Source organism: Carassius auratus, chromosome 6 (assembly GCF_003368295.1).
Source record: "Carassius auratus strain Wakin chromosome 6, ASM336829v1, whole genome shotgun sequence".
Taxonomy (NCBI): Eukaryota; Metazoa; Chordata; class Actinopteri; order Cypriniformes; family Cyprinidae; genus Carassius; species Carassius auratus.
In genome coordinates this window covers 14,262,461-14,283,869 of record NC_039248.1, presented here as the reverse complement: position 1 = coordinate 14,283,869, position 21,409 = coordinate 14,262,461, and the positions used below count along the sequence as shown (strand labels likewise).

General features: G+C 36.2%; 1 protein-coding gene across 3 annotated transcripts in view; it reads right to left on the bottom strand.

Moving 5' to 3' along the window:
• gng12b (guanine nucleotide binding protein (G protein), gamma 12b) overlaps window positions 1-21,409 on the bottom strand; it is a 47,814-nt gene that overhangs the window by 24,404 nt on the left and 2,001 nt on the right. Inside the window, exon 1 of one of the 3 annotated variants that reach the window (XM_026262954.1) lies at window positions 8,896-9,118. The exons of the other annotated variants lie outside the window; for them this stretch is intronic. The gene's annotated coding sequence lies outside the window, so the exon portion shown is untranslated. Of the gene's footprint in view, window positions 1-8,895; window positions 9,119-21,409 lie in introns of those variants that run through there. 3 annotated transcript variants of the gene reach the window in all.

The following is a 21,409-nucleotide window of genomic DNA, read 5'->3' as shown; positions in this document are numbered from 1 at the left end:
CAGATGAAAATCATATATCAAATTATTCATATAGTCATGTAACACTAAACTGCCACAAACACACAAAGCAAATATTTTATTTTTTCACCTAAAATTAGATTACCGTATTTTTTGGACTATAAGTCGCACCTGAGTAAAAGTCGCATCAGTCCAAAAATACGTCATGATGAGGAAAAAAACATATAAGTCGCACTGGACTATAAGTCGCATTTATTTAGAACCAAGAACCAATAAAAAACATTACCATCTACAGCCGCGAGAGGGCGCTATATGTTTTCAGTGGTAGACTACAGGAGCACTGAGCAGCATAGAGCGCCCTCTCGCGGCTGGAGACGGTAATGTTTTCTATTGGTTCATTTCTCTTGGTTCATGTCAAATTAATTTTGATAAATAAGTCGCACCTGACTATAAGTCGCAAGACCAGCCAAACGATGAAAAAAAGTGCAACTTATAGTCCGGAAAATACGATACTTATAATTGCACATAAATGTACTAAAAGTGTTTTAGTGGAAACTGATCAAACTTCAGCTTCAGCATTTTTAGAGAAGACAAAAACGAATTCCTCATGAGCACACATTTTTCCATTGTTGGAATGCATAATAATAACGTCTCTACAGCCCCATACCACTCTGGAGATTTTCTGACCTATGGAAGATGATGCAGAAAATTTCAATAAAGTTTCACAGTATAGGTACAACTGAGATAAAAGTTTGAAATTTTACATCATACTTACAGGCAAATTAAATACACAATAAAATGCATATCTGCACTGGATCCAACGAATGACAGTCATTGTTAGTGTGAGAAAGAAAGCCTGAGTACCAGGAATTTGATCTGAGATGACCCAGTTAAAGATACTCCTCAGATAATCTTACCACACGCTTCTGCAATGAACAAAAAGTCAAATGTTCAAGCCCTGATTTTGGCTCTGAGAGCTGGTAAAGAGCACTTCATGTCTCCTGCTAGTCAATTAGTGACTGTAAGATTTGAACTGGCCCTTTTCCCGAAGGAGAAAGATGCTGAAGGTACACAACAACACAGGATTCAGACACTCTTATCAGAACTATTACTGTTAAACAAATCTGACTGCTGTCAGGAGACCATGAGTGCACCAGACATCCGACAGATTCAGCCATGAGGGAGATCTGTGAATGAATTAGCTCTGGTTCAAGTGTCTCAGTGGTACTGTGTGTGTTCATATCAGCTCTTTAAAAACTCTCTTCAAAACAGCCTGAACAGATTGTCTCCAGGCTGGCTTCCAAAGCAGCATCCAAACTGAAATCCTACAGTATACAAAGGTACTTTATCACACCACTGCAAATATGCGGTAAGCTAGGTAATGACCTGTTTTAGTCTACATTTTATTGTATTTTCTGGGTAGTAAGCTTTATTTAAAGGGTTAGTTCACCCAAAAATGTATTAATTAAAAATGTATAAACTATTAATGACATAATTTTCATTTTTGGGCGAACTAACCCTTTAATTACTTTGAAATATATCTCTCCTTTCAAATCTCTTTGGACATCATATTATAGAACAAATAACTATCACAAACATATAATGCAAAATATTTTCAACAAGTACTACTTACTATGACTGTAGCATGTTGCTAAGTAGAGCTGAAACAACGAATCGATTTAATCGATTAAAATCGATTATTAAAATAGTTGTCAACTAATTTAGTAATCGATTCGTCGCTAAATAAATTTTATTTGCCATAAGCGGCTCATTTCGTGCATATTTCAAATCTGCGGTGACCAAAGTGTGGCAGTAATGAGCCACCGGAGGTTTTACTCAGCCAGTACAGCAGGTGAAGTAGCGAATAGCCAATAGCTGGCCTCGTTTTATGTCACGTGCTTCCCGAACAGCGTCTCTGCAGCATTCAGCGGGAAGTGGGAGTACTTTACTTTGAGCCTTCAAAATGAAGAGTAACCTGTAAATTCTGCACTACTGAACTGTTTAAGGGGCCGTTCACATATCGTGTCTTTTGCGTGCTCAAGTTCGTTATTTCCTATGTAGGCGCGCAGTATGCACGCTCATAATGGAAGCGACGCGGTCGCGACACGCACGCGGTGCGATGCGCCCGTTTTTCCAGGCGCGTCCACACCGCATCCATTTATCCTTTGCTGAAATTTCCGGGTCTTCATGGAGACGCCACGTCATGGTTGCTTAGCAAAGGCAGACGCCTCAGGGGCGCTTCTGCCCGAGCGCTTTGGAAAGAAGGAGAAAGCGGCGCGACTAGCGTTTTCCACGCGTTTTTAGGTGCGATATGTGATCGGCCCCTAAGAATTTTATTTGTGCAGATTCTCCAGTACAAGGTTGTTTGCAAATGTTTAGTCGTAAAAGCTGATAACATTGCTTTTTAACAGTTAACATTTAAAGCTTTACAAACATGTTATGTGATCAGTTTGTCATTTACCAGTTCATAATTCAGACTTGCAGCCTAATTATGACTGAATGAGAGAGGTAAATGTTTGAGTATATTTCCTAAGTATTCACTGCTCTTTTTCACACAGCAGGTTTTTTGTGTGTGTCCCAATTTTTTTTTTCTGGACAACCTTCTGATGGATTTTACTTTAAATTGTGAGTTCCATTCAGGTTTCATGCCATTGGCACTTTTTTTCGAAGGATTGTTTACAATTTCACAGCATAAGCTATAACGCTTTTTCCCAGTAAATAATAAAATACAATGCACTGCAATTTTATTCTGTTTTATCCTTATACTTCGTGAAAATATGTTCTCAAAGATTCCTTAAGCTTTGTTTGGGATGTTAAACTACTTTAGGAGCTCTAAGGACTGCCATGGTGAAAACAATATTTGAAATCTCCTTGTGAATTTTGCTAGAGTATGGGTCAGTGTTTTGATTGCAGAAGAGTTCGACAAAGGATTACTAACATAATAAAACAACTCCAGGTATATTTTTGATGAGGATATGACAATGCAAAATGGTTAAAATCTCTTAAAAATCTATGCTGAATGATAAAGACCCTTTATTAATAATTTACTTGGGGAAAAAATGGAAAAAACTAAAATATAAGTACATAAACCGATTAATCGATTAATCGTAAAAATAATCGACAGATTAATCGATTATCAAAATAATCGTTAGTTGCAGCCCTATTGCTAAGCTAATCACTACTGATACTGTAACACGTTTTTTTATACAGAGCACAGAAACGTGTGCTCTTTTTAACATATTCACTTGTTTCATTTAATTTTCATTCTCTCGATTTAGACACAATTCAACAAAAGGGGACCTTTACACAACACTATCTTCAACTAAAAAAATGAAAACCTTTTTATGCATTGTTGCAGTTCATTTACGCGACAATTCAATTTTGAGTTCATTTTCATAAGTTCATGATTTTGAAAAATAATACCATTACCACCAAATGGCATTTATCGTTACATAAATTGGTAAAAAAATGGTAATGTCTTGCACATATTATTACTGTTTAGTCTATAGGTGCACATATGTAAGGGGAACCTAATTAGTGCAACATGGCCACAATTTCACTAAAACAAGGGAACAAATTAGTAAACCATAGCCACAAATGAACTAAAATGAGGAAACAGTAAAAAGTTAAAAAGTGGCCACAATTTAATAAATCGTGAGAATAAATTCATAGTATATGCTTTTTTCTTTTGCATTCCATGTGCAGGTCTCTTGACATTTATAAACTGAAACTATTTTTGGTGTTGAATGAAATATAATATATATATACATTCCTCTAGCATCTTGTGAACACAATGCATTCTGGAACTCCCTTCTCCAAGACTAAATGTAACACTGACTTGCAATTTATTTTTCAAATCAACACAATTATAATCTATTTGGACCAGCCTAACATAAGGAATGCATATGATGCCTTAAAATCCTGCCTAGGCAGCTCGCCGGGTTTAGAACAGAGCTATTATGTGCAGATATGCGGATATGACTGATCCAGGCAGCAGACACACAGGTAAGTTATGTCTTCTACTTGCTGTAAAACTCTGTCCCTTTGTTTTCACTGGCTCTCCTAACAGGGCTTCTCCCTATTTTCTCTAAATGAAGTTATGAGCAGGAACCTGCTCTACAAGTCACAAGATGCAGCTGGCAAGATTATTCCACAGTGGCATAAACCAGCAGTCAATTAGACAAATTTGTTTCTCTGTCATGGAAGAAACTGTACATAGCTTCTATTGTTTTAATTTGTAATCTTTTAATACTGATTATTTATATAATATTTTCAGTTCAAGCCAAAATAAACTTTAATGCATATTTTTACTCTATTTTACTCATATTTTTAAATTGTTTGTCTTGTACAGGTACTTCCTCTAAAACTATGTTCCTTTTCCCACCATGTTGCCATCGAATTGTCTAAAAATCCAAAACACTTCATATTTGTTTTCAATAAACACTTTTTTTCCTATATAGCATCACACACATTTTCATCAATCAGATGTGTGTGATGATGATCTATGCAAACAAGTGAGACAATCCTTATGAAATGGAATTTTTTCATTACAGCTAATGCATGTAAAAATGAAGTGGCGTTTTTGTCTTTGTTGATATATATGTATTTTTTATGTATCAATATATAGCCACATTTGGTACATGAATATATTGTAGTATTGAAAAATATAAGCACTAGGCCTATAGTTTTTTTAATTGAATATATCTCATTGTATTTTCCAGTATATTCCCATATACTATATTCTGTTTCATAAGGGTTTAGAGAGTGGGGCATATTTGTTTGGCAGACCACAATTCACACTGAGTTAAAATGATGATTTTGTACATTTATTAAAATTTTCTTTCTGGTCCTACTGGCTCATCCTCACAGTGCAGCTGATTTCAGGTTTTGTTATTCTTGTGGTACATTTTGTAGGCAAAACATGACCCTCACACACAGGAACAAGGAACTTCATATTCTGTTAACAAGCAACTACAAAGTTATCTGTGGTCAGCACCCGCACTAACAGACAGAGAGAAAAACAAATCCTAAATGAAGCACTTCCTCATTTTCCTGTGGGGCATACTGCTACACGCATGATCAAAAAGACCAGTACTACAAAGCCAAGTAACATCACTTCCTGCCAGGCCACGTCTGTCTGTGCTTCGAGCCGGTCTGCGCGGATGTCGAGTGAGTGTGTCTGCGCAGAGGACGTGGGAGAGTGTGAGTCTAGTACGTGCTTGTGAAGGGGGAGCTAAACGCATGGCAGACGGAACTCAACCACATTCATATAATTCAATGTCCATATATGTGCAGATGTTTGCGAAACAGGAAGGTAGAGATGTCTTGAAGGGTATGGCCTATAATAAAGAAATGTGGTAATGTAGACCAAAGGTGTCAATTCTCACTTTGACAGTGTTTTATTTAGTTTAATTTTATTTTATTTATATATTTAGTACTATAATTTTTTTTTTCATATTTTTTCTTATTTTACTTTCATTTGATTCTTTTTTAGTAATTTTCTGTGCTGTTGTTATTTTTATTATTTTTTTAATTTGTGACCATGGACCACAAGACCAGTCATAAGGGTCTTTTTTTTATTATTGGGATCTGAAAGCAGAATAAATAATTTTTCCGTTGATGTATGGTTTGTTAGGATTGGACAATATTTGGCTGAGAAACAACTATCTGAAAATCTGGAATCTGACGGTGCAAAAAAATCTAAATATTGAGAAAAATCACCTTTAAAGTTGTTCAAATTAAGTCATTTGTATTGTATATTACTGATAAAAAATTAAGCTATTATTTAAGGCAGGAAATTTGCTAAATATCTTCACGGAACATGATCTTTCCTTAATTTCCTAATGATTTTTGACATTAAAGAAATATTGATTATTTTGGCCCATACAATGTATTGTTGGCTATTGCTAAAAATATACCTATGCAATTTAAACTGGTTTTGTGATTCAGGATCGCGTGTATACTTTCATATTTATTTATTTTTTACATTTTATATTTAGTTTTGGTAATTTTGTAAACTTAAAAATAAAGTAACTATTAGAAAAAAATAGAATAAATATATATGCATTATAATTTTTTATTTAATTCGTTTAACAGTTCACATCTCACTAGTGGGCATTCCATACGTTCCTAGAAGACAACAACAAATAAACTTGTGCAAACGCATATTGAGGCATGTCTCTCCTGCAGACACACAAATGCATTCCTAACCATACATTCTGCTTAAAAACTTCCACAGGATACCAGCGATGCTTCCAGGTCTTTTGCACATACAACATTTGCCAAAGACGGGTTAACATTCACATCCGCTGTGCCCATTAGATATAGCATACCATTAATGCAAGCCCACCAGCCAAGAGCACACATGATTATGAGCTCTGAGAGAGCGAGCCATCGATCCACACAAAAGAAAGACTGAAACCAAAACCGGCTGCTCTTGTTGTCTTGCAAGAAGAAGGAATTTTTCCCACACTTCCTCCAGCAGAGGTGAAAAAACAGCCTTTCTCAGCCAAGAAGAGCCTCCCTCCTCTAAAGCAGCTCAGTATGACACTCCATCACAGATTGTATTACACACTTCATGCATTCCAACCTGCTCTCTGCTTAAACATTTAACAAATACACTTTCATTCACGTGAACTACGGCTGCGTTCTGGGAAACGATGAGCACACCTGACCTGCCTATACTGTTGAGTGTGTTTTTACAATGCTAGGCTAGTTTTGAGAGTGAAACTTTCACAAAGAATTTTGTTTCGTAAGGAGTGGACACAACAACAGGGCCTTTACTCTGAAAACACTTTAGTCCTCTGTGAGAAGTGGAGGAGCAGAGCTGAAGGAGCACCATTCCAGCATGCAAATAGTCTAATATAATACCACATAATGGTGGGATTCAATTAGATTATACACAGAATTATAATATATACATGCTGGACCTTGTGCACGGCAACTGAAGAACCCAGTGTACTTTGTTGATGGCATCTTAATAAAACTCTTTTTACAGTTCTTTGACTCCCCCTAGTGGAGAAAGTGGCTTCCAAAATTATATTAACCACGAATTGTAGCTCTAGACATCCAAAAGTAATCATGTATGATAAGACAACTGTCCCGTAACCTTATAATTAGGATGATGGAGGGCCCTTTAAAGTTGTTCATGAGAGGAATGAGAGGAACACTTTATTTTAAGGACCAATTCTTTGTATAAACTAGTTGCATAAGAGCATGCATGTTACTAGCATATTGGCTGTTTATTAGTATTTATCAAGTACTAATAATTGATGCCTTTTTCTGCATTACCATATTTTAGATCCCTTAATCCTATCTCAGACTGAAATTTAACAACTATGTTACTAACAATTAATAAGCAGCAAATTAGGAGTAAATTACTAGTCAATACGTGTTCCCTCTTCTAAAGTGTTACCGAATGTATTAACTATTTTTTGCAAATCCCTACTTAAAATAAATAATTTTGTTTAAATAATTGATTTATATTTTACATTCTACTTAAGTCAAAAGAAGTGATTAAAACAATACTTGTAAATGTTTGGCTTTCTAGTAAGCTGACAGTGCATTTATACTGTCTGCTTTTAAAATAATATTTGATACAAAGACCTGAAAGAAAATTGTACTTCAAATTTAAATTAACTGTATAGTGCTTTTTACAATATATATCATTCTAACACAAATACTAAATAAAATAAAAAAAAATAAAAAATCTCATTTAAAATTTTTGAAGTCTTTAGAATAAATTTTGTAAATGTTAACTTATTAAAGACTGTTATGATAGATATAAATTAGATAGACAGACAGACAAGCAAATACAAAATACATAGTGTTTCTATATAACACTAATCTCTGAAGTAATTTAGGAGCTTGATAATATTGCTCTATCACGCTGTAATTGCATGCATTGTTGTCTTTATCCCACTAGGGGTCAGTGTTCCCCAGATTTCATCACTCTCCAATCGCTATCCATATATCAGGAAGAAAAATGTGTGTGTGTGTGTGTGCGTTTGCGTGTGCGTGTTCCTACTTTACCATATTTTGGGAACAAATTTGTACCCAAAAGTGAGCTAAACCTGACAAAATCTCCAAAAACCTCCCTTTGGGGACGTCCTAATTTGTAAAACTGTTATAAAAATAAAGTTGTTTTTTTTAATTGTGAAAATGCAGACAGTTTTATGTTTAGGTGTAGGCGATAGAATATACAATTTGTACAGTACAGTATAAAAACCATTACGCCTATGGAATGTCCCCATTTAGATAGCTAAGTAAACGTGTGTGTGCTCGCATGCATGTGTGTGTGTTTGTAATTGTATTAAACATCTGAGTTTTTTTTTATTTTTTTCATTAATTTAGCAAGGATGTATTAATTTGATCAAAAGGGACAGTGAAGACATTTATAATGTTACAAAACATTTCAGAAATGTTGCTCTTTTGAACTTTATATTCCTCAAAGAATCTTGAATAAATGAATTGCAGTTTCCAAAAAAAAAAAAACTACAACTTTTTTTTGCAATAATAATAATAAGAAGAAATGTTTCATGAACACTACATCAGCATATTAGAATATAAAAATGTTACCAACCCCAAACCTTTGAACAGTAGTATATGTATATCCACAAATATTATTACAAACTGTGTGCTCATTGAAAGATTATAGACAGACGTTTGAGACAGAATAAACAAACATGGACAAAGAGAGGAGAATTCTTGGGCAACTTATTAACTGTGCAGGTAATAAAAACTCCATCCGCGCAGATTTTTGGCAACTTTTAACCCCCATTTTGGATTGTGAAAGTAAATGCTAACAACAAAAGTATTCCAGGAGGATATAAAACTCAGAAATAGAAGGAAACACTGATTATCTGGATCAGGTTGGACATTATCAGCAAGAGGATCTGACCATATTCTAGTGAAACCAGTTTAACCCCTAAGGCTCACCTTCATCAACCAACAGATGCAGTTAGACGTGAAGCATGACAAAACCTGAAAAACACAATTCTTGTAAAATCCCTATGGTCAATATTTCCTCCTTGCATGTTCATATTTGGCATGATTTCAATCGATGAAATGAAATCTCCAGCCTCTCTACACCTTTTCTGGACATGAAGTCTGGGAATATATTTCATCCTCAAAAACATGACTTTGTAGCCAAAAAATAAAAATCTGTAAAATCATCCATATGTGTATGAGTGCATACTAGAGTTGTTCCGATTCCGATACTAGTATCGGAAATATCTCCGATACCACAACAAATTCTGGCATCGGCATCGGCGAGTACATGAACCCATATACCGATCCGATACCATTTTCTTAAAAAAGACCTAGTTATGACCGCAAGCTTTGCCTAACCGCTGCACGGTTCTTCTTCGCTGCTCAGAATGCATTGAAAACACAGGAAGTTGTGCTGTGTTGCCACAAGCAACCCCTGTTTAGAGCAGCGAAGAAGAAATGAAAACGCGTTAGCAGCCCTGATCTATATATGACTGGATCACTCATCACATTCTAAACTGCCAAAAGACAGTGAAGCCGCTACTATATTATAGATCAGTGGTTAGCAGTATGTCTCTGTAGTACCGGTAGTTACAGACTCTCAAGTATATTCAGTACCGGCAGCTGCGTTCAGTCGCTTCCGTGTAAGTCAAAGCGCAGGGCTCCAGACAGTAGCCGAATATATACTAGTGTCTGTGAATATTAAACTGCAAAATACTATTTAAATATTACTCCCGCAAAATCTACATCTCTGTGGGTGACTGGCACAGATGCGCGAGAGCTCGCTGTTTTGTAGTCTCTGCTGTGTGTCATGAGGACACGAACGCATAAACCGTCACTTCATGAGAATTTACCGTTTCATTTGAGAATACTGTCATATCATAAACACAGACACTCAAAGATCTTCATGGCAGCCCATTAAAATAAATGTTTGGTTTACATGAGTAAATTGACAATATATAAAGCTACTGTTGTAGCCTACAGTAATAATAATACGTCTCTATAATAATAATAATTATGCCTAGATGGTTGCTTGTTTTTTACTTGTTTTGTTGTAAAGAGATTATCTGATTAATAGATCTTTTTTTATATTCCTAGACTTATTTGTTGCAGTTTTTTTTATACAGTTATATTGTAAAACTTAAATACCTTTTTTAGTTCGCGGTGTTAGATTTTTGGCTGCATTTGAAGTTCTTTTTTGCATATGAAAATAAATAATACTGTCAAATTCATGTTAGATAATAAAAATACTGTAATAAATACAGTAGTTCACCATGTATTTGTTCATGTTTTATTGAGGGATCTGTCTGAAGCACACCATAAAAAGAATTCTAGCAATTTACACAGGGCTAGTAGTATATACAGCTGTATATACAGATACACACCCAGGTATCGGATCAGTACTCGGTATCGGCCGATACCCTGAGCCCAGGTATCGGAATCGGTATCGGGAAGAGAAAAAGGGTATCGGAACATCTCTAGTGCATACGACTACCCAATCATATTAGAGTTTGCCAGATTGAGTGTTTTACAGTGTTTCTTTTAGCCATGCATCAGAGATGAACATTCGACTAACATTCTACCAAACTATAGTATGATTATTGTGGACAATAAAGCAACTGTATCAGTATGAAATGTTACATTTATTGCAGTCTCTTGTAAGCAGCTGGAGCGGTCAATTTAGGCAGTTGAGGCAGACAACTGCTGTCTGTTACAGTAGATAAGCTAATCTCTGACAAATACAGGCATTGTTTGTATGGTTCTGAAAAACTTTTTTGAACAAAATAATCTAATTTTATCTGATATAACATACAACTCTACAATTTTCATAGTCATGAAAATAAAGAAAACTCTTTGAATGAGAAGGTGTGTCCAAACTTTTGGTCTGTACTGTACGTCAAACCAAAACACTCGGTTCAGGCATTTTAAATAGCTTTCCTACCTACCTGTCAACGTATGTATCTGCTTACCTCTGCGCACCCTGTTCATGCAGACAGAATACGTCATTAGCGCATTCACACACACTGTGCAGACAGAGCTAAAATGGCAGACAAACATCAACAACCCGGTCATCCTTCCTGGTATTGTAGTATTTTTCAAGTTTTCTCACTGGTTAATGACTGACTTCGGAACATGGACTGAAATTGGGAACCGCTGATGTAGCCGTAGCTTTGGACGGCGTTGCAGGAAGGGTGGGACGTTCGCTTCCAGTGCTATCAGGCTAATGTTAGCATTTTCCAAGATCTCCTATTGCACCTTTAATAGATCTGGCCAAAAAAAAAAAAAGAACAACCTCACTGACCCAGTTAAATAAGAGATCTTTGCAGAAAATCTCTGTAATCCTTTCACAGCCAAAACACACACAGTGAGACACAACAAGCTTGTAATAGCCAAGTCTGAATTCTGGCAGTAGACTAATTGTAGCAAGTACTACAACAACGGCATACATTCTGGGTTTTTAGATCACTAGGCAACAGAACAGAAAACTCCTCATGGACACAGGAAGAGGGGGGACTCCAGATGAAACACTTAATAAACATAAAGTAGAGGCAAAGTCCGAATACTACGTCTTACTGCTAATTTAATGTTAGTATTAATCACAAACATGCTTTTTTTGTCAGCTTAAAATCTTTTTCTAATTCATTCGCAGCACAATTCTCCTTTAAGTGTTTATAATTTGTGTAATCTAGTTGTCACAACAACACAACACCGTGACAAACGATAAGGCCTTGTGGACAGTGAGTACTGAGGTCATTTAAAGAGTCACGCTTACACAAAACAATCATGGCACGTCAGCGACGCCCAATCATTCATTCAAGCACAGAATCGATTAGGCATAATGAAGTTACTATCGTATCTCTGTTCCTTCAAAGCACACCCACAAACTCTCATTCTTCCACAGCTCAATCATCTACTTAATCATATTTGGCTCAAAGACAAAAAAAGATGCTTGTCGACACCAAACATCAAGGTGTGTGCTGTTTTTGTTTAGGTGCTAAACCTATTTTCTTCTTTTATTACCTAGTGTGGTGTACAGTTTCTAGGCAACCAGTTAATTTCCTAGCCAGTGAGTTTGTACAGGGTTCTCCTTTTTCTGCCTTCCCATGTATGCTATAACAGGACCACAGCATTTATCTGCGGACACCTAATTAACCAGCTCATGCCGAGTGACCTGTGCATCTTTATCTGAGTGATTTCTGCTGTCCATGCACCTCTCAGTCAACAAGCTTCCAACAAGTAGCCTGAAAGTCCACAAATGACATATTAGATGACAGAAACATTTGTTGCAATAAATACTTAAAGAGTTAAAGGGGTCATATAAAATTTTTCCTTTCTCTTTGGAGTGTTACAAGCTCTTGGTACATAAAGAAGATCTGTAAAGTTGCAAATACTGAAGTCTCAAATCCAAAGAGATATTCTTCATACAAGTTGAGTCAAACACGCACTCCTAAAATGTCTCGTTCTAACACACCCCCACATGTCTACGTCACGATGTGGGAAGATTTGCATAGCACCGCTCAAATGTTCACACAAAGAAAGAAGGTGTAACTTTTATTCTTATTGTTGCCGCTGCCGTGTTGTGGAGATGCAGTGGTTCGTTGTGAAAGCAAAACTACTTTGTGTAAAAAGAAATCAGTGGTTAAGTTGCATTTACAACACTGTTCCAGAACAGTTCAGATGTGTGCTGCACTTTTTACAGAGGACTGTTTCCTGATGCAACGCAATGTGTAAAAAGACGGTTTAAGTCAGCACTTTCTTAATTCCATTTCTCGTGACCCCCTGGTCTGCCCATTTTGTATGTTTTTCTTATCGCGTCAGACATTTGTTCTATTCAAACGTAAGTGCCCTGCGAAGTGGATCAAAGAATATCCCGCCATAATTCCAGTTTGAAGCGAATGTATATGTTCCATTCAAAGTGCATTAAAGTGCAAGATGTGAATTTAAATCGTATTTATTTATAGAGGTATACACTTGTCCGTGTGTAGACGTTGCACAGAGCAAATCTGTGAATGAATGTTCCGAAGTGAGGTAAACTTCAACAGATTTCCCCTGCTCAGGGAATAGGGAGCAATGAACACTGTGTAGGCACCATGTCAATCGGAACACAGTTCAAGCAAGGAGCTCACTTCTAATGAGCTGACTAACAAAAGAGTGTGTTAACAAAGAGAGACATGCAAAATACCACAAAAAAAACAAACAAACAAATAAACTCATTTCATTACACCAAATACACCAAATTATGTTCTTTTCAGCAACATCATATGATCCCCTTTAATTCAACTAGGGTACACTGTGTAATTAGCATTTGTACACATGACTGATAAATGACATAAAGGGATAATTGACCAAAAAATAAAAATTATGACTTTAATTACTCATGTTGTTCCAAACTTGTAACCTGTTCATCTTCGGAACACAAATTAAGATATTTCTGATGAAATTCAAGAGCTTTCTTACCCTTCACAGATAGCAATGTAACCGAAATGTTCCAAGCCTAGTAAAGCAGCGGCTATTTATTGTAAATAGCAATATATGCTGTGTACACTATAAGTGCAAATAGCAATTAGATGCTATTTAAACTAAGTGCAAATAGCAATGGATTCTATTTACACTTAGGGTGTACTCACATAGGCATTTTGAACTGTGCCCGAGTGCGTTTGACCCCCAAATCCCAGTTTACTTGACTAGTATATATACCAGAAAATCTTGCTATTTTAACATAGTGTAAATAGAATCTATAGCTATTTGCAATAAGTGTGAATAGCATATCACTGAAAAATACTATTTTCACTCGGCATACTCACACTAGACATGGTTGACTTGATCCGAGCACGATAACTGCCCCACTGGCCTGCACTCACACTTACACTGAACATTTTGGGCCGAAGCATGCTTACGTCATGTACGAGATAATGGAGAAACCCAATTTTGCTAATATTCTGCCAAATAACTAATAATAATTAATTTATAATGTATGCTGTACATTGATTTTCACTTGTATGTATTAGAGAATTTTTACACAGGCAGCTGATGTTAATTAAATAATTTGCAGCTTTACTCACATACTACATTTCCTGTTCATCAATAAGGTGAAAACCAGAGCCATTATAATCCTAAGTATACTTGACTGAATTTAATTAATTGAAAAGTGTTGTAGTAGTAATAGAATATGTTTGTAGACATAATGATGACAGCGCACACAAAACAGTGTCTGTTTCGTGCTCTGGCATGGTTATCGCTCACATTGCATGCGTACTGTGCCTAAGCCCAACTGAACCATTGCCTGGCCCACATCTTCCAACCGGGTCGGTGACAGCTAAACGAATAAGTGACAAAATAATGCAAACATTTTCCTATTTACATGTTGTGATCTGTATAGTCACAGCGTGTACAAATAACAAGGCTATATGAGACAGAGACCATTTTTAATCATATAAATACTGGGAACTATATTCTCACTAGGCGTAGGAGCACAGCTAACGTTACTTGGGCGGAGTGATTAGCGCAGCACACGAGACGCGCTGTTGATGGTTCCGTAAACAAACAAACGTGACTAACTAGCTAGACATGACTCGTGATCATGGCTGACTTTGAGGAATTGTCAGATTCAGAGGAATTTTACTGTGTATCAAACCAAGAACCATATAGTCTAGAATAGATCCAGAACCATATAGTTTTTAGCCAGAATACACAGACGAGGAGTTACAAACTTTGGAAGCTGTAAGACAAGATGTCGAAGGGAGATTCAGAACGAACACAGACAGGTGCTGTAAATGTGGAACATGCCAACCTATGCCGACAGAAACCGAGTGCCTTTGTTGTAATGAATGGGGTATTGCCATCAATGTCAAGGCTTGATGACAATCAAAATATTTGCGTCACTACCACGGAAGATTTCTCTGCCCTACACCCGGGAGTTGTCTTTTTTTCCCATTGTGACAAGATCAACTGGAAGAAACACCCCATGCCGAGTGAACCTAATGGTCAGCTGTCCACCAATGTTAGTCATCTCAAAACATAACGGAACACTTACCGCAGCAACAGGTGATCCAATTTGTCCTGTCTTTATTATCGATGGGATGGCTGTATCCTTTAGCACACGTTTCATGGCCCGTGTGGCAACTTGCATTCTTTCAAAATACTCGTCTACAGTAAAATGTTCAGAGCAAACAAAATACTTTGTGATGGTGTTTACAGGTGTGTTTGGATCTATTTCCAGAGCAAGTAGCCATCGATTCATCAGTTCAGCATTTTGGGTTGGATCACGAGTCACGTCTAGCTAGTCACTTGTTTTGTTTACGGAATCATCAACAGCGCGTCTCGTGTGCTGCGCTAATCACTCCGCCCAAGTAGCCACTCCGCCCAAGTAACGTAAGCTGTGCTCCTACGCCTAGTGAGAATATAGTTCCCAGTATTTATACGATTAAAAATGGTCTCTGTTTCATATAGCCTTGTTATTTGTACATGCTGTGACTATACAGATCACAACATGTAAATAGGAAAATGTTTGCATTATTTTGTCACTTATTGGGATTACTATGCTAACAGTATCCATTTACATCCAGTCTTTGTGCTAAGCTAGGCTAGCGGTGGGTGGGTCAAATAACACTTACAAAATGCACAGAAATGAAAAACGTATGTATGGACTTATCTAACTCTGGGGGATACTGTGAATAAGCTAAAGTCCCAAAAAGTCGGTGTGTTCCTTTAAAGCTGCAGTCGGTAACTTTTGACGCTCTAACGGTTAATAAACAGAACTGCTTGCGTGTTGCGGAAGGACATTGTAACCGGAGCTACTTCTCTCTGTTCATGTCTATGAAGAATCACAAAGGTACTGGGTTACTCCGCCGCGGTACCCCCTGAAGCAATCTAAAATAGTCTGAATATATACACTTATTATAGGTGTACCCTAGTGATTCAGGACAGGCTAAAAACACGGTTTGGAAAATGAATTCATGGTGTACTCGCTTATTATATAAATTTTGTATACTTTGAACGCAAAAAAAAAGTTACGGACCGAAGCTCTGATTGGTTGTTTCTCTTACCGCTCCCGGAGCAGTTCTGTTTATTAACCATTAGAGCGTCAAAAGTTACCGACTGCAGCTTTAAATAGGGAAAATGCCATTAAAAAAATACATATATATTATACATATATACATACTGTTCACAAAACCGAAAATAATCTTGAAAAATAGGATTAGACTCTGTACCTCTGACTGATTGAACAACTAAACTTAAATTTTTTTAAATGACTGTCCAAAGCAAAGATCTCTACATTTGCTCTAAGGAAAGAAACAGTAGAATACAGTTTGATGAATGTATTTAGAAAGAGAAATAACTGATTTCAATTGTTCATGGGCTTCTACCCCACGTGTAGACTCTGCATTGTCACCAGCAAGTGATCCAATGAAATGAATGACGTCAAGACAGACACAGACAGTTTTGCTAATATGAAACGTAAAACATAATAAAGCAGCTTATTTTATTTTAAAGTCAGCATTGTCATTCTGAATTTATAAGAAACCGTTAAATAATGTTGTATTGTTTTTCTGCTGTCAGTGTTTAGCAGCTGTGACAGATTCAATGTTGCTGTTATTTCATGTTGATACAGTTCTTCTTATCATTCTGAATTTATAAGAAACAGTTAAATAATTTTGCCATGTTGGGTAAATAAATGGAGAGAGAAACAGAACCTCCAAAGATAGAATTCCGTTTCAGTCTTTTTGTGTATTGAACATTCAAAAGAGATAAATGAAGTTAGCTTAAGGCCAACAATTAAGGTGTATTTCTTTGTCTGCTTCAGCATTGAGCTGAGGACAGCGATATAAGTTGCTATCCTCAGTGCCGCAGAAAATCCTCAGTGCCACAGAAAAAACAGTTTTCTGGAGGCCCACCTACAATAAAAATCCTGGCGCTGCTAGTGACTTAAAGTAGTTAATTTAAACAACATAACTAAATTAACTTTACTTTTAAGAAAAACACACAAATGAATTTTTTTAACCCATTTGCATTTGCAGAAGGTGTCTTATATTTACATTAGTAATTCCATATTTTTTCATCTTCGACCATTATACAAAAATAATGACTTTATTCAACAATTCTTCTCCTCCGCGTAACCGTCCCCTGCACACATCAAGGTACTCTCGTTGATGGCATCAGACCTACAAAGTTGGTTACGCAGTGTAGAATAATTGTTGAATAAAGTAGTTATTTTTGTTTTCTTTGTACACCAAAAATATTCTCGTAGCTTCGTAAAATTACGGTTGAACTACTGATGTCAGACAGACTACAGCAAAGCCTTCTGGGAGACAAATGAAATGAAGTCAATGAGAGAGGTGCTCTCTGATGGTTAGACTAATGAGCTCTACCTTGAATTCCCTGAGCCGATGTGCACTGGCGTAGTGGGAACCAGATCACGTGAGGTTTGCCGGGATTTCATTCAGCAGCACAGTTCCACTGAGATTAATAAACTTCTAATTAAGCTCTTAATCAATTAATACAGGCACATTACCAAATTAATTCAAAGCAAACACAGACTAAAAGCCAAATTATTTCATGGGATTTATTTTCATGGAGATATTTAAAGTTGAAACACTTAATATACTGAATGACATTGTTTGGGTAAACAGGTCTGCCTCAAACTCATGCAGTTGGTAAACACGTCATAACTAATGTTTTCAAAGTGCCTTAAAGCCAGAGTGTTTACATTTATTAGTAAAACAACTATTGAATGGATAACTTATAGTTGGCCCAGTACATTAAACTGCTAATTTAATACAAAAATGAAACACTTGACCTTTAAAGGTCAATAACTTCAAAACAAAGAAACAGATCAATCTGGAAAAAGTACTCTGGAGCTGCTGTGATCAACAGAGCAAGGCTGCTTAATGATGAGAATAACAGCTTCTTAGAGATCAAACCATGTCTCCACAGGTCAGAGGCAGATTGTGTCACATCCTAGTACAGGGTGTGTTTATAAAAGAGTAAGAAACTATGTTTCGAATCATGTCTGTCATAACAAATTTACTGCCTTGTGTAGCTTAATCATACACTGATAAAAGAAAGATGACCATAAATATGTGGTGAAACTGAGATTCAGTGCCAACAGTCTAAACTAGGAACTAATTTTTTTACTGACAGCCCTACTTTGGGGCAAAAATGTGGCCTTTACTAATGTTTGTGCTAAAATATTACAAACCTGTTTCCAAAAATGTTGGGACACACAAGGAATGTAATAATTTACAAATCTCATAAACTTGAAGTTAGAGTTATTATCATCTACCGTGCATAATATCATCCAAAGATTCAGAGAATCTGGAATAATCTCTGTGTGTAAGGGTTAAGGCCAAAAAACCATACTGGATGCCTGTGATCTTTGGGCCCTTAGACGGCACTCCATCACATACAGGAATGCTACTGTAATGGAAATCACAACATGTGTTAAGGAATACTTCCAGAAAACATTGTCGGTGAACACAATCCACCGTGCCATTCACCGTTGCTGGCTAAAACTCTATAGGTCAAAAAAGAAGCCATATCTAAACATGATCCAGAAGCACAGGTGTTTTCTCTGGGCCAAGGCTCATTTAAAATGGACTGAGGCAAAGTGGAAAACTGTTCTGTGTTCAGACGAATCAAAATTTTAAGTTCTTTTTGGAAAACTGGGATGCCATGTCATCCAGACTAAAGAGGACAAGGACAACCCAAGTTGTTATCAGTGCTCAGTTCAGAAGCCTGCATCTCTGATGGTATGGGTTACATGAGTATGTGTGGCATGGGCAGCTTACACATCTGGAAAGCCACCATCAATACTGAAAGTTATACCTAATTTCTAGAACAACATATGCTCCCATACAGACATCGTCTCTTTCAGGGAAGACCTTGCATTTTCCAACATGACAATGCCAGACCACATACTGCATCAATTACAACATCATGGCTGCGTAGAAGAAGGAATTGGGTACTGAAATGGCCAGCCTGCAGTCCAGATCTTTCACATTTTGTGCATCATAAAGAGGAAGATGTGACAAAGAAGACCTAAGACAGTTGAGCAACTAGAAGTCTGTATTAGACAAGAATGGGACACCATTCCTATTCCTAAACTTGAGCAACTTGTCTCCTCAGTCCCCAGATGTTTGCAGACTGTTATAAAAAGAAGAGGGGATGCCACACGGTGGTAAACGTGGCCTTGTCCCAACTTTTTTGAGATGTGTTGATGCCATGAAATTTAAAATCAACTTATTTTCCCCATAAAATGATACATTTTCTCAGTTTAAACATTTGATATGTCATCTATGTTGTATTCTGAATAAAATATTGAAATTTGAAACTTCCACATTATTGCATTCTGTTTTTATTCACAATTTGTACAGTTTCCCAACTTTTTTGGAATCGGGTTTGTAGAAAGGTTGCACCATGCAAGCAGTTCTGAGTGGAATTTCAGTGAAGAAGCAGACACAGGACACAGACAATGATATTAGGAATCACATAATAACTAGATACACTAGTACCATCCAAATGTTTTTGAACAGTAAGATTTATGTTTTTAAAGAAGTCTTGTCTGCTCAAGTCTGCATTTATTTGATCCAAAGTAGCAAAAACTCTAACATTTTTAAATCTGGAATATTTTTTTATATTTAAAATGATTTTTTGTTTTCTATTTTACTATATTTGAAAATGTCATTTATTCCTGTGATTTCAAAGCTGAATTTTTAGCATCATTATTCCAGTCACATGATCCTACAGAAATCATTCTTAGATTTTGATTAATTACTCAAATCCCTTTCTCTACTTCACTGTTCAACCAAATTTGTTAATTTAACTGTTGAAAAAATGTGTTCTACTTAAATGAATATATTTCTGTCCAATGCAGTATGAAATTAAACTAAATGTGGATTCTGTTAACTGTGACAAGATGAGTGACAAGATGCTTCAAATGGTGAAGTTTATCAAATCAAGGACTGCATATATTAAAGAAGTTGTGCTATGTGTTTCAGAGTGACAAGTAGCAGTGTTTTCTGTACTTTTTATATCTATCTCTATACCTTTCTCTCTCTACAATTTTCATATAAATGCAAACAATATAAATAAATATCTTACTAAAAAAAAAGATTAGTTGCATCTCATGTGACTAATAACCCACATTAGAAAACCTTATGTGTTTTGAAAAAAAATATTTAAATATTAAGCAAATATTTTACATCAATGGGGTTCGGCAGACAAAAAAAGTTTAAGAACCCCTCATCTACTGACTTCAGAGGGACAGAAAGGTATTTTTAGAAACTTACATTTAGTATCTATCAGTTCACAAGAAGAAGACTTTTAATTTATTGATTTAGGATGATATTGATTATATATTGGCCAAATGAAAACACTTAGACATTAATTAATCTTTAAAAACATAAATAATTTAATAAAAATTTAACTTTTAGCAAATCCCAAAATGAATATCCATTACAGAGCGATCAGATTCAATTAAGAGGGAAAGCCAATGGCTAACCTTGCAACTTGCGTGTACCTGAACCTGGACAAAACTGGTAAATCCACATACATTGTTTAACATGACTCTGACCTGATAGCATGTAGTAATCAGACAGAAAGTATCTAACTTATATTAACTTTAAGTATCTCTGTATGTATTGCACACTGCAGACTTCCTATAAGAAATTAATTGAAAATGCTATGACATGAAATTCTGTATCACAGATACAGAAAAATACAATATTAATAGCATGCTGAAAAGTAGGGCCATTAAAGCCATGGTGATGTGATAACTGCAAGTAGACTCACAGCCTGTAAGTACGTTTTCATATTTAAAGAATTTGCCACTGATGATTCAAACTGGAGTTTTGAGCTGTGTAGAGTAGCGTTTGTCGTTTCTCCAATCACAAATGAAGACATGGTTTTATGTTTATGTAGCGTGATACACAAATCAATGTATAAAAACTAGGGCCGGGACTTTAACGCGTTAATTGAGATTAATTAATTACACAAAAAATAACGCGTTAACTAAGATTAATTAAAAAAAATTTTAAAAATCCCGCATTTTTAATAACTTATTTTTGCACCGCGGAACGTTTCTCACTGGATGAGTTTCGGCGGACCGATTATACTGGAGCACCAACTAACGTTCGCTTCGCATTTCACTGCAGCACATCGAGCCTCAAGTATCACCTCAACGCAAAACATATAGCAGCTAGCGTGGACTTTACACTTTATGTTGAACTATGTATTATTTTGTTGTTGCAACTGGCACTTTATGTTGAACTCTTTATTGTTTTGGCCAAGGTTATTGAGAGTTGGACTTAGTATGTTATGGCCTCTGAAGCAACAGAGAGATGTTTTCTAATAGTCAGTGTTTCCAATGTTCTGAATGTAATTGACAGTATTGTGTTTTACTTAAAAAAACACTTTCTTCCTGAATTTCTGAAATGTACTATTTCTAAATTGTTTCTAAATATGC